Below are 13,007 nucleotides of genomic sequence, written 5' to 3'. Positions count from 1 at the left end.
GCTGGTGCGGGGGGAGCCCAGGGCCGGGCTAGCAGGGGCTGCGGGTCGGGAGTGAGGGGCACCGGCAGAGCTGGGGGAGGGGAAGCCCAGGGCTGGGCTAGCAGGGGCTGCAGGTCGGGAGTGAGGGGCACCGGCAGAGCTGTGGGGGGCCCAGGGCCGGGCTAGCAGGGGGCTGCGGGTTGGGAGTGAGGGGCACCGGCAGAGCTGTGGGGGGCCCAGGGCTGGGCTAGCAGGGGCTGCGGGTCGGGAGTGAGGGGCATCGCCAGAGCTATTGGAGGGGGGAGCCCGGGGTTGGCATCACAGACCTGTGGGGGCACCAGCAGAGCTGTGGGAGCACTGAGGGGTACTGGGGGCAGAGTCCCCCCTCTGGATTCCCCCTCCACTTCCTGCAGCACCTGCGTGTTCTGGGGAGATCCGCCACCCTGGGCTGACTCTGGCACTGGGCACGTGAGTCTCTGGCAGCCTCTGATGCCATTCAAACGCCTGCCCCTTCCAGCCTGGCCCCCAGCTGCCCTCCAGGGGACAGTGCCCTGGATCGACACCCCCAGAGCTTTGGGGGCGGCGCCGCTCCGGCCCCGCACGGCGTCGCAGGGTACCCGGGGGCCCTGAGCTGTTTCCGGCAGGTCCCCCAGTGGAAGCTCCGTCCCGCAGCCGGGGCTCAGACCCTGCATACAGGGCCCCTTCCCATCACTGCACGGAGGCCATATCCCACCCCCTCCACCCCCGAGCTGCAGAGGGCCAGGGGCCGGGTGAGCCCTGCCAGACACATTCCTGCCATAGTTCAGCTAATGACAGTCAGGGCTGGGGCGGGGGGGGGTTCACCTCTGTGCTCCTGGAGGGCATGGGAACGTGGCCGGAGCCTGCTGAGGGGGCCGGGGAGAGCAATGGGGCCAGACCCCGATCTCCTGAGCCCCGGGTCAGTGCACTAGCCGCAAGGCCAGTCTTCCTCCCGCTGCCCTGGGATTTCCATGCAGCTGGACTCAGCTCAGGTCTGCAGCTACCCCTCTGTGCCTCAGTTTCCCCACCTGTAAAATGGGGGGTAGTACTGGCACCGCGGGGGTGGGGCTCAGAACGCCTGTAAAGTGCTGCCAAGGCCTTGGATGGAAGATCGATATCAATTTATCCATCCTCCCCCCCCCCTCACTCCCCATACACCCCCTCTAGCGTCTCTTGTCTCTCCCCATGTGCCCCCATCTCTCTCTCTCCCGGCTGGTGTAGCTAAGAACAGCAGAACGGCCAGACTGGGCCTAGCCCCGTGTCCTGTCAGCCGACAGTGCCCAGCGCCAGGTGCCCCAGAGGGAGTGAACCCAACAGGGAATCACTGAGTGATCCATCCCTGTCGCCCACTCCCAGCACCTGGCAAACCAGGTGGTAGCTGCTGGCAGTGGGCTGAAATCCGGCAGATGCCGCTGGCTGGCACACCCAGCTCGGCCTTCGTCGTTCTCCTGGCTCTGCCGCCGGCCCTTTGCTCAGCCGGCCCCGGGCCCTGCGTGTTCTCCAGCGGGACGTGGCGCCCCACTGGCTCCGGAGCCAGGACGGGGCCTGCTTGGCTCTCGGGCGACGAGCTTTGGCCAGCTCCGGTTCTGGCTCTGCCGCCCGCTGCAGAGAGCTGAGGTGCCGGAGAGCAGCCTGGCCGGGTCACCATAGCAAACAATTCCCCCAGAAGGTGCCCAGGACACCGGCGAGCTGGGGGGTCCCGCTGGGGGCGCAGAGGAGCCCGGCTGCCCGAGCAGGGGGGTGAATCAGGTGGGTTTTAGCCCCGGCTGTAAAAGGGTTTTCCCTGCTTTGTTCTGCCGAACGCCGGGGCAGGAGAAGGTGGGGGCTTGAGTCTCCCTGTACAGACCTGTAACAACGCAGATGTAGAGACACGCAGAACCGCTCTTCGTGTTGGTTCAGGACGAGCTGGCCTGGGCTGAGATCTGACTGAGTCCAGCCCATGCCACTCGGCCGAACACCCGAACCCGCTGCCCGTGCGGTGGGGGGCCGGAAAGAGGGGTGTTGTCCCTACAGTGCTAGGTGCCACTTGCCACCCACGTGGTGGAGCTGAGGCCCTCATCTGTTCACAGTAATTGCTGGCTACTCCACCGAGCGGGGGGTTTGTATGAGCTCCCGGGAGCAGGGAGTGGCTTTTTGTTCCAGGGCGGTACAGCACCTAGCACCCAGAAATACAAATACTCCAAACTCTTACTGAGTCGGCCATGGAGCCTAGTGGTCAGAGCAGTGGCCTGGCCCTCAGGGGAGCTGGCTTCTATTGCCAGCTAGGCTGCTGGGTGATGTTAGGTGCATCCCTGTGCCTCAGTTTTCCCATCTATAAAATGGGGATGATGACACTGCCCTGCCTTGGGAGATCCAGGGGCAAAGAGAGCCAGGGCCGTGTTGTTTTTTATTACTCTCTGGCACTACTTGAGCCCCGGCGCGGGCAGCATTAGAGAGAGGCTAAGGACGGCACTGATCAGCGAGAATCCCCTTCCTTGTGTCCAGAGACAGGCTCTCGTGGGGACAGGGTGGCGTGTCAGGGGGCTGCCCCATTCTAAGTGCTGCTCTCTTCTCCCAGGCTGGCCGTCTGGCACCAGCAAACAATCCCCGCTGGCTGGAGGCTGGGAGTTCGTTGGCCTGGCTTTCCTCGTGCCAGCTCACCAGCAAACCAACGTGAATGCACGGGCCTCGCGTGCACCTGGGAGTGGGGAGGGGAGCAAGTGCACAAAGGAACCCTGGTCCGGTCAATTGAGTGCTGGGCTCGAATGGGGCCAGCCAGGGGCTGATCTGCGGGGGTGTTCGACAGCGCACAGGGGCAGGTGAGGTTTGCTCCCCGGCCCGGTGTCCGTCCTAGAGGCACGTGTCTCCTGGCAGGTGGAATGAAAGGTTGACACCCCTCGGGCAGTAGCGTTCCACCCGCCCTGCCCGCTGAGCTCCCCAGATCTGCGCCGGGGTCCCCTCCCCAGGGTGAGGTTCTCTGGGTCCTGCCCCATCCCCAACAGAGGCGACGCCAATCACAGGGCTCAGGGAGTGCACGAAATCCGCTTTCTGGCTGCTGCTGTAGATGTTTGACCCTGGCTGGGGGCCTGGCGGGGACAGAGCAGACCCTGCAGGCTCCTTAAATTGGGGCCAGGAGATGAAACTGAGAGAGGCCCAGATCCAGAAATGCATTTAGACTCCGAACTCCCCCGATCTCTGGGCCCCAGAGCCCCCTGGTGCAGCAGGGGATTGGTGCCAGGAGCCGAATAGTGGCTTTCCTGCTGTGCCGCCGCCTGCTGTGGACAGATCCCTCGTGAAGGGGCAGCAGCGGGCTGGGGAATCCCGGGCAGCCAGAGAGAGGTAGCGGGGGGGGGGGGGGGGGGGGGGTCCCAGAGCCTCTGGGAGCAGGGGGTGGATCTGGCTTTGAACTGATCCACTCGGGTCTCTAAATCAGGGAGGGGGAGCCCAACCCTGCCCCCAAACAGAAGAATTCAAAGGCAGTGGTGTGATTCCGCTTCCCCCGCCCCCGCCCCTTTGAACTCAAAGGATTTATTTGCTCCTCACAAACTAGCTGAGCGGGAGCCGCCTGGGAGGTGAGATTCCGGCCGATCAGTGCTGCCGAAGGGCGAGAGCGCCGGCGCCATCGGGGAGCTGCGCCCGGGCGCGGGTCGTGGGCTGGACGTGTCTAGGCCAAGAGGTCGCAGGGGCTCAGGGAGGATGGAGTAGGTGACCTGAGAGAGATGGCGAATTCCTAATGGGAACAGATCTCTTTTCCGAGGGCCTCCTGTCTGCCTGAGAACACAGGCCATGCCGAGGGAGCAAGGTGTCGGGGGCCCGGAGAGAGCGGCCCCCTGCACAGGCCGGCCCCTGAAATCAGCGAGGGGCAAGACCGGACGGCTTTCTAAATTCTGCTCAGCCAGGGACTCCCATTGTGACCTTGAGCCTATCTCGGCCTTGCTCCAGGCCTCAGTTTCCCCATCTGTAGAATTGGGTTAATGATGACGACTTGCTTTACCAGGGGTTCGATTCTAGGCCTCGGACCCTTACGAGGAGGATTCAAGGCTTAAAACGAATTCTCAGCACCTCTCCCCTGTAAACTGCTGCTCGGTTCCCTGGTAGAGGGAAAAGGCGACCTGGACCCTTTAAGACCCGACGTTTCTGCAGCAACTGATCCTCAGGAAGTTTGCAGGCAATTTGTGCCGGTGTCTGAGTCTCGCTGGTTGCTAGGTAAGGACCGGGGCTGGTTCTAATTCTGCGTTCGCACTGATGGGTTTTGCTGAGAGGGATGTGCCCTCGGTTATTTCCGTTTGAAAAGCTTTGTAGAGACTTGTTCCAGGTCCCCTCTCAGATGAATAGCGAGGAGGGGACTCGTTGTTTTCTGTGGTGCGTTGGCTTTGCCAGCAGCTGGGGGGTAGGTCTCAAAATAAATCCAGTCCCGCTCAGGCCTCTCCAGGAAGTGGCCAGATTCCAGCTGCTCCTGTTCTGAGGGCGGCTACTCACGGGCACAGGTCTAAGCACGCGTGTAAAGCGGCTGCAGGTCTGGATCAAACGTCCAGCCAGGCGCCTGCAATAGTTCGATCCTCTGGGAGTTTAAGAAGCAGCGCAGGGAAGGTGACTGGGAAGGAACGTTCCTTCCTGGCACTGGAGACCCGGCTCCGGCAGGCTGCAGGCCACTTACTCGCGGGTTTGACTCGTGCTCTTTGCGGGGGATCGGGCTGGCTCCCTGCTCTTGGAAACCAGCACTAAATGTTGTTTTGAAAAAGCAGCTTCTGTGGCCACACTGCCGGTGTCCTGCTGGCTACGGACCTGTTGTGCTAGGTGCTGGACAGCCACGCTGGGAGCTGGAGGGGAGAAGTCTCACGTGAGACCTCCCCATTCTGGCTCGGAGGGAGCTAGCGCACTGGAGACAGAGGGGAGGGCCGTCCCCCGTACAGCCCTTGCTGGGGGGCTGACAGGTCTTGAACCCAGGTTGGCGGCTCTCCAAGCAACCTCTGACCCCAGCCCCCCTGCGGCAGGTCCCTGTACCCCCCATGGGTATGTGCTGGTGGGAGGAGCCGTCTGGCCGCCCCGCTTGGCTCAGACTCACTATTGAAGCCGGAAGGTGGCACAAGAAGCTGTTTGAGTAACGAAGTGAGTTGGCGGCTGGGTTCTCCCTTGGCCTGGCCACTGACTCCTGCTCTGGGCCCTGGGCCCCCTGCTCTGCTGGAGCGTCACCAGGGCAGACTTTGGCCTGGCTGGTGACACGTGATTCCCTGTTGAGAAAGGTGATCAGCCACGCAGGGAACCAGGCTGGTGGGCTGGGTCGCAGGGAAATAGGTTGGAGGCAGCAGCCTAGAGCCTGAGGCCCTGGCAGCTAAAAAGCCTGTGAGCCCCAGATTTCACCCTCTGTCCCCCGTCTCCTTGCAGAGTTCATCTGGGGCCTTTCAGAAGGATTTGAGGGAAACTGAGTCAGAGCCCTTGGGTGACTTAGGAAGTTCTCTAAGGGGTCAGATTTCCCGGTGCCCTGCAGCCTAACCAGCCATTCACGCCAGTACCCAGGGGGTGGGAAACTCTAGCAAATCCCAACGGCAGCGTTTTACAGCCAGAAAGAGGGGACAGAGAGCCCTGGAGGCGCAAGCAAGACTGATGCCCCTTCTTCGGACGCCGGCGTCATCCCTTGGCAGAGGGTAGGAGCTGCCGCGTCTGGGTCTATCCTATGCGGAGCTGACACACACACGCCAGGCCTGGAACGAGCTGGAGAAACAGCCCGCAGGGCGATCCCTTCTCCCAGAAATCTCAGCCCCACGCCGACAGAGCAACTCTGCCTCCAACACCGTCTCCTGTCAGAGTCCGAGGCTGAGAACAAACCGCAGCTACTCACACAGCCGCCTCGACACGAAACCTTGCGTATCCCCAAACCAGTAACGTAGCACATCCTCCCCAGAGGCCAAACTCGCTCGCCCAGGAGGGGCAGGTAGTGGGGCTAGACGGTCCCGTCGGGCTCTATGAACGTGGGGAACGAGCACCCCCTGATGCCACCTGCTAGAACAAAGCTGAGATTGTAAATCCCATGGGGCTGGGGCCATCTTCTTGTTAGATGTGCGTCCACACACCTAACAGGATTCATTAAATGTGCCTTCCACGGGATATAGACATTCAGGTGCTTCTGCGTCTTGAAGCTCCTTTGACAAACCGCCCTAAACTCCCCCCCGCCCCCGCGCCCAGGGCAGGGCTATCACCCGTGTCTCCTGTCGGTGTTGGCTTTGGGCAGGTTTAGCGATCAAATGCTTCTCCTTGTCGCTGGCGTGGGTGGGGGCAGCCGGCACGGAGCGAAGGGCAGGTTTCAGGCTGGGCAGGGATGGTGTCGTAGCCTCTGTTTGCCAGAAGCTGGGAATGGGCGACGGGGTGGGTCACTGGCTGATTCCCTGTTCTGTTCATTCCCTCTGGGGCGCCTGGCACTGGCCACTGTCGGCAGACAGGACACTGGGCTGGATGGACCCTTGGTCTGACCCAGTCTGGCCGTTCTCATGTTGCGGTGCAGACCAACACGCTTTGTGGGGAGCGGCAGCGAGGGGGGGATCTTTCTGCAAGGTGGCATGATTCATTGCAGCCAGGTGAAGGGGCCTGCAAGTCAGAGGCCCCCATCGGGGAGGTTCTGCCCCGATCCCCTGGCTCTGAGATCTGCCCCGGTGGCCTGGGGTGGGTTTCATCGGCCCCTGCGGTGCCCAGAGGCAGGGTGGGAGCTGCAGCTGGCAGGCGGGGGCTGGGCTGCGGGTGCGTTGCTGGGCAGCGGGAGGCTGGCAGGCTGCGTATGAACGATTGTGTGAGGATGGGGCCGGTGGGGGGGATAAGTGACGTGTGCGCTCGCTTGCCGATGACTCATACGCAGCTCATTTGCTTCAGCGACAGCCCAGGGTGAGTTTCCCCCGGGGCCGCTGGATGCTTTCGGCACCTCTCCTGGCAGGGAGGGGGCTGGGGCCCGATGTCTCTGCCCCCCCAGCCATGTGCCAGCGGGGGCATTCATGGTCCCTGCCCAGGGCTGCAGCATGCAGGCCCTGGTAACCCCAGTGACCGATGCCCCAGGCAGTTGCTGTGTGGGGAGGAGCCCACAGGTGTGGGTCCCTGGGGGAGAACCACATCCCTCTGGCAGGAGAGGGAGCCACCTCACCCCGCAGCGCCCCCCACAGGCTGTGGAGGGGCAGTCTCCCCTCCCCCCCAGCTGTGATTTGTTGTTGGCGGGCATGGAGGTGGGCACTCATGTCACGTCAGGGCCACCAAACCACTGGGGATGGTGACTGCAGGTGGGCAAAGCCCTGACACAAGAACTGACCCGACCTCTGTCTGACCCATGCCCCTTCCGCGAGCTGCTCAGAGCCGCCCCCCACCCCGCCCCCCGGCTCAGCCCGTCGGCCCCTCGGATGCGCTGGCCTCCTGGACCCAGTTCAGTACTGCCCAGGGCAGGGGTGTGGATGGCTGTGGGAGATCCGGGCCGGTCTCTGGGGAGCTCGTTCTGCCCTTCGGTGGAACTTTAACGCCAGGCACTTTTCTCCCAAGTGTTTATTGGGTGTTTGAGTTTTTCGATGACACAAGCAGAGGGTTTGGAACTGTCTGATTGCAAACCCCTCCCTGCCCCGTCGTTCGGGTCCCCCGGGCATCAGATCTGCCTTCCAATCCGGCTTTGGTTGGAAGGTTCTGTGGGGAGACACTGGACGGGAATTTCTCATATTAAAAACCAAGCCTCAGTGGGGCAGCTCAAGGCCAGGTTGGCTCGACGTGTTGTGGGCGGCCGTGGACTGAAACCCCTTAGGACACCCCTGCCAGCCAACCCTGTCCCCCTCCGAGGGCACAATGCCCCCTGGCCGGCTTGGACGAGCCCTCCCGTGGGATTGCGGAGAGTGGGCTGCTCCTGGAGGCCGTGATGGGTCGCGGTGGAGTTCGCTGGGCTGGAGAGCAGGTTCTCCAGCCCCCCTTGCTTTGCTCTAGGCACCGGTTGGTCCCAACCCTACCAGCTTCCTCCAGGACTTTCCCCTACCTGCCGGCTCCAGGCTGGAGGCGAAAGGCCCCAGAGCCCATTAGCAATGGCCCCTGCACTTTCTCTCTGCTCTGCTGGTTCTTGTGCCCCTCCCTGGGGGGAGCACAGGGCTCTCTGCGTCTTCCCTGCCTGAGGGCACCCCACATCCTGCCTTCCCCTGGCGGCTGGGGAGCAGGCGCGCGTCAGATGGCGAAGGCCGTACCCCTTCCCCTAACGCCTGCGCGACCCCAGTGTGCCTCGGCCACTCCCCGGGGAGCCATCCCAGAAAGTGCCCCAGCTTCGGGCATGCCCGGCGGGGGGGGGGGGGGGTCCCCTGCCCTGGCTGCTCTCAGAGGCTGGGGTTTGCACAGGCAGGGCTGGAATTCTCATCCTGACTGGCGCCAGCCGTCACCATCTCCCTCAAGAGCACAAGTAGCGGCTTCTTGGGGGCAGCTTTGCCGGCTTGCAAAGTGCACACTTGACTGGAGGTGGCTGGCAGGGGCCAGGCGGTGCCCCGGTAGGGGCTCTGGCATGGGGATGAAAGGCAGAAAGTGCTGTAGGGTTGGGTGAACCATCCTGGGGAGAGCCTTGGCACCCAGATCTGCCCACCCCACCCCACCCCAGCATGGCACGGCTGCTTTCCCGACCGGGCTGCGCTGGCATGGCCGGGGGCTGCAGGACGAACGGTTCCAGCTCCACGCAGCCGATGCAGAAGTTTGGGCTCGAACCAGCCAGATGTGAACTTCTGAGGGCGTAGAAATGCCCGGCCAATCCCTGGCGGGGTCCTGTGGGGGCTGGCCTGGGCTAGGTGCTTCCAGAGTGCCCTGAATTGCTCCTTTCAGCAGCCTGGGGTGGCAGATGTAAGGGGGGAGCCTGGATGGCTCAGAGGAGACGGGCCATTCCTAGTCCCACTCCTGCTCCTGGCTCTGTTCCGCTGGAGTGCGTGGCACAGGGGAGGCCCCGGCCTGCATGGGGAGCTGCCCCCGGGTCTGTCACCCTGCGATCTCTTGCCGAAAGCCGGAGGGATGGGAGGGGTGAAGCAGAGCGGACCAGGACAGGAAGCCTACGCCAGTGTCCTGCAAACCCATGTAGGATTCAAGCAAAGAGACCGGCTGCGGGATGATCGATGGCCAATCTCAAGCCCCACCCATGGAGCTGTTATCCCCGGGGGCTCCTTTGGGGACCTTCCATGTCCGGAACCGTGGCAGAGGCAGCAGATTTGCTGTCACCTCTTTGGTGCGTTGGTTGGTTGTCGCGGGTGTTTCCTGGCATCGTCCCAGCCGGGGGGCAGGGAGCAGAGGGGGCAGGAAGGGCACCGGACAAGCCAAGGTAAAGCTAGCAGGGGCCTGCAGAGCCGGGGTGCCCACGGGTGGGCAAACAGCCTAGCTACAGCATCCGTGAGAGCCGGCAGCTCCTCCACCTGCGGGTCTTACAAGAGAAGCCGGGCGGACGAGACTCGAATTGCTCCTGTAAAACCAGCAGGGCAAAGGCGAACCCCCGACGGCAAACGGGAACTGGGGGGATTTCTCCAGTGGTGAAATCGGATGGGAAATCCTAGGAATTGGCAAGGGGACAAGCCCTGGGGGAGGGAACCGCTGACAGTTCGCCCCGTTTTCCGACCCCTCACAAAGCCGGGCAGCCGGGCCGGGATTTCGCAGTTTGATGGCAAAGCGGAGGGGTGGGGCGAGGCAGTTAAGTGAACCCCCCAGTGCCCTCTAACCCCTGCTCCATAGCAAGCCTGTGGCGCCGAAGGGCCAGTGCTGAACCCGGGGAGCTGGCACATTTCCTGGGCCGGAGGAATGGCCCTTCGTTGACGTGTGCTCAGTGGTTCCCCCGCCCCACGGCTGGGAAGGAGCCAGGCCCGGGGCTCCAGTGGGGGCCCAGACCACCAAGGCTGGGAGAGGGTCCCGCCCTCGGCTCTAGGAAGGACGAGATCTTTGCAAATCCAGCCGAGATGCAATATCCCTCCGTGCTCCTCTCCTCCCCCCCCACATTGGGCAGTGAAATCCGCCCCCCTCCAGGCACTGGAATCCCCCCCAGCCCCCAGATCTTCCTTCTCTGTTGGTCTCTGGAAACCTCCCCCCCCCCTCAATTCCCTCCTCTGCTCCACTCCGGCGGGCCCCTGGGCTGCCAGTTGCTCTCTGCAGGCTGCGGGTCCTGGGGGTGCTTCATGGGGATGGCAGAGGTCGGGGTCTCTAATTAACGCCCCCCTGGCGCTCCGGCGGCTGCGCCCGCCAAGCTCTTCATCAACAGGCCCAAGTGAAGTGAGGGGGGGGAGTCATGGGAACTGGCAGGAATCTTGGCACCGGGCTGGGCCCTGGTCTCACCAGCAGCCCCAGGGCAGAGGAGAGAGGGGCCGGCCGGCAGGGAGACTGCCCGGGTCACAGCGCCTCGGGGCGAGGGGGGACGTGGCGGCTCGAGCCCCTCCTGCCTTTGAGTGGGAGAGGTACAGGCCTGGCAGGCCCGAGGCCCGAGGGAGCACGGTGCTGCTGGCTGGGGTTGGATCGGCTGGGCCTGCAGAGGGCATCAACCCAACCCCGGCTGGGCATGAAGGGCTTGCAAAGCCAGCCTGGTGCCCGGCAGCAGCGTCCCCCTGCTCCCCAGGCCGGCAGGGACCCCTTTCAGGACACTGGGCAGCGCAGGCGGAGAGCTGGAGGCCCAGCGAGAACCCCAGGGTCTGTCTGAGTCCAGCAGCAGGGTCTGCTGGTGTATAGGCATCAACACTGCCCTCTGGTGCATGGAGTCAGATCTGCTCAACCGTGCATCATAAACTCCGTACTGCTCCCACTAATGGAGATTCTCCTTTAAGATCAAGAGCTAAGGGCCCGTGCTTTGGGAACAGGAGCAGAAGCTGCTTTGCTGTCCCAGCGCCCCCGCCCCACTCAGGAATGCAGGGGACAGAGGGTGGGGTCTGTGTGGGGCACCGTGGATTTGTCACTGTGTAGATGCTGGTGGTGGATGTCTGCCTCTGACCCAACCGTTAGCTCTGCTGCCTGGAGGCCCCCAGCTGAAGCCTCACCCTGGACGCATCGTGCCTGGTTGTACGTTTCTGCTGCTCCTGTCACGGCAGGCAAAGCCCTGCAGCTCCGGGCTGGGAGCAGATCCTGTGAGGCCGATGTGCAGCGTGCTGCTTCAGGAGGCAGGCTGACAGCTGTCCGGGCTGGAGCCCTCTGATGCTGTGTCACCATTTGGGGAGATGGGATTTAAAGAGCAATTGAGTTTCAACCACAATGGGCAGCGCCAGCGATAGCCACGGACGTGCCCGGCGGCGCCGGGAGTCAAACAAGGATGGGCTCGGGCGGAGCCCCTCTGCATTATAAGGGATGGTGCCAATGGTGCTGCTCCTTGGCAGCAGGGTGGCACGAGGGATCGGCTGTTCCTGAGCGAATGGCTTCGTGCCAGCTGCAGTGGTGGTCGGCTCTGTAAGCGGTGGAGGCTGGCACACGCGTCGCACACGTGTGAGTCTGGTGACACGTACTGAGGCAGTCCTCCGGGGAGGTGACCCCAGCCCTGGGCTACGCAGCGCCAGAGGCCTGCACAGGCCGGTCTCAAATGCTGGCAGCCTTCGCCCTTAGAGTCTGTCCCGCTCCTGTCTCCCACCCCTTGGGATTTAGTAGGCCAGAGAGTCGCATGCAGGGCGGAGCTGTGATTCTTCCTCCTTGCAATCCTGTGAGGCCCCAGACTCGGGGGGCCGGGGCAGCTGAGATCCCCCTTCCCTCCCCGGAGTCTCCGCCGTATAGTGAAAGGGGCAGGAAAGTCCAGGGCAGAGTGTCCAGATGTCCGCAGCTCGTTAGGAGATTAAATTCTTTTGCTCCGTTCTGATCCCTACCTGAAGATGATCCTTTGTCTGTGACATCTCAGTTGGTTGCCATGGGTGTGTGTGGGGAAGGGTGTGTGCTTGCGTGCCCGGAAGGGGGAGAAGCCAGTTCCCCAGCGTGGCCCTAGGGGGCGCTGCACTGCAGGGGAGGGGTGTGGTGGGGGCGTCTTTCCGATAAAAACCAAGGTCCCGACCCCTTGTGGTTAGTCCGGGTCCCATGACACTTTTCTCAAGGGCAGGGCATTAACCTCAGCCTCTTGGCCAGATTCCAAGGCAGCTAATCCCATTCTGCCTGCTTGAGCTGCTCTGCGGCTTGAGTGCTTCCCAACCTGAGCCGCTGCCTCGTGTGGCTGTGCGCTGTTAACCAGCGGCTGTGCTTCGCCCCAGAGGTGGCTGCACTTCAGGGGCAGGCAAAGCAGTTAAGCCTGTTGGGATCCTTGGTCTAACGTCCTGTTGTTATCACTGACCGTCAGGAGCCGGTCTGGTTCCGTTACGGAGCGCAGGCCGTTTCCCAGCTTGCTTTTGAAAGGGAGGTTGGAGTCTCCACTGCAGCGAGAGGGAAGGGGGGACGCTCTGCGATAGGGCGATCGGGGGGCTAGCAGGGAAGCCCCAGAACTCAGGACATTTCAAGTCACACAGCCAGAATCCCAACTAATCCTGTGCAGGACAGGACGGGCCGTTGGCCTCTGGAGGAACGGGCCGGCACAGATCTCTCCTCTCTGACGCCCGGAGGTTTATTAGGACTGTTTCCACTGGCACTGAACTTTGCAAATATTTTCCCCCTTACAGCTGACATTTTCTAGGCTTGGCCTCCGCTCAGAGGCGAGTTTCCTCCTCACCCGATTTTGAGAGACACCCTCCACAACACTTGGACTTAAAGTGGGGGGGGGGAGGGCAGACTTTATGGCACCTGGCTAACTCAGGGCTGCCTGGCCTTTAAACCACCCTGGATCTAGTTCTCAGGGGAGGGGAGTCAAAGGGGCAGATCTGGAGCGCTGATAAATCGTCATCGCTCCGTTGACTTCAGTTGTTATTCTGGGTTATACTCTGCCCTGAATTGTTCTGGGCACTTGATGATAAAGAAGATTCCCTGCCTTCGAGATCCATTCCCTCCAGGATGCTTCTCTGCTCCCTAGCGTGCAGTTGGAATTCCCTCCTCTGAAACTGCCCCTTAGGAGTGAGTCCGGATTAGCTGTGTGCACATCCGGGAAACAGTCTCCTCCAGTGTGACGCTGCACGAGAGAC

The sequence above is a fragment of the Mauremys reevesii genome, linkage group 11 (genome assembly GCF_016161935.1).
Source record: "Mauremys reevesii isolate NIE-2019 linkage group 11, ASM1616193v1, whole genome shotgun sequence".
NCBI lineage: Eukaryota > Metazoa > Chordata > Testudines > Geoemydidae > Mauremys > Mauremys reevesii.
Note: the sequence above shows the minus strand (reverse complement) of the source record.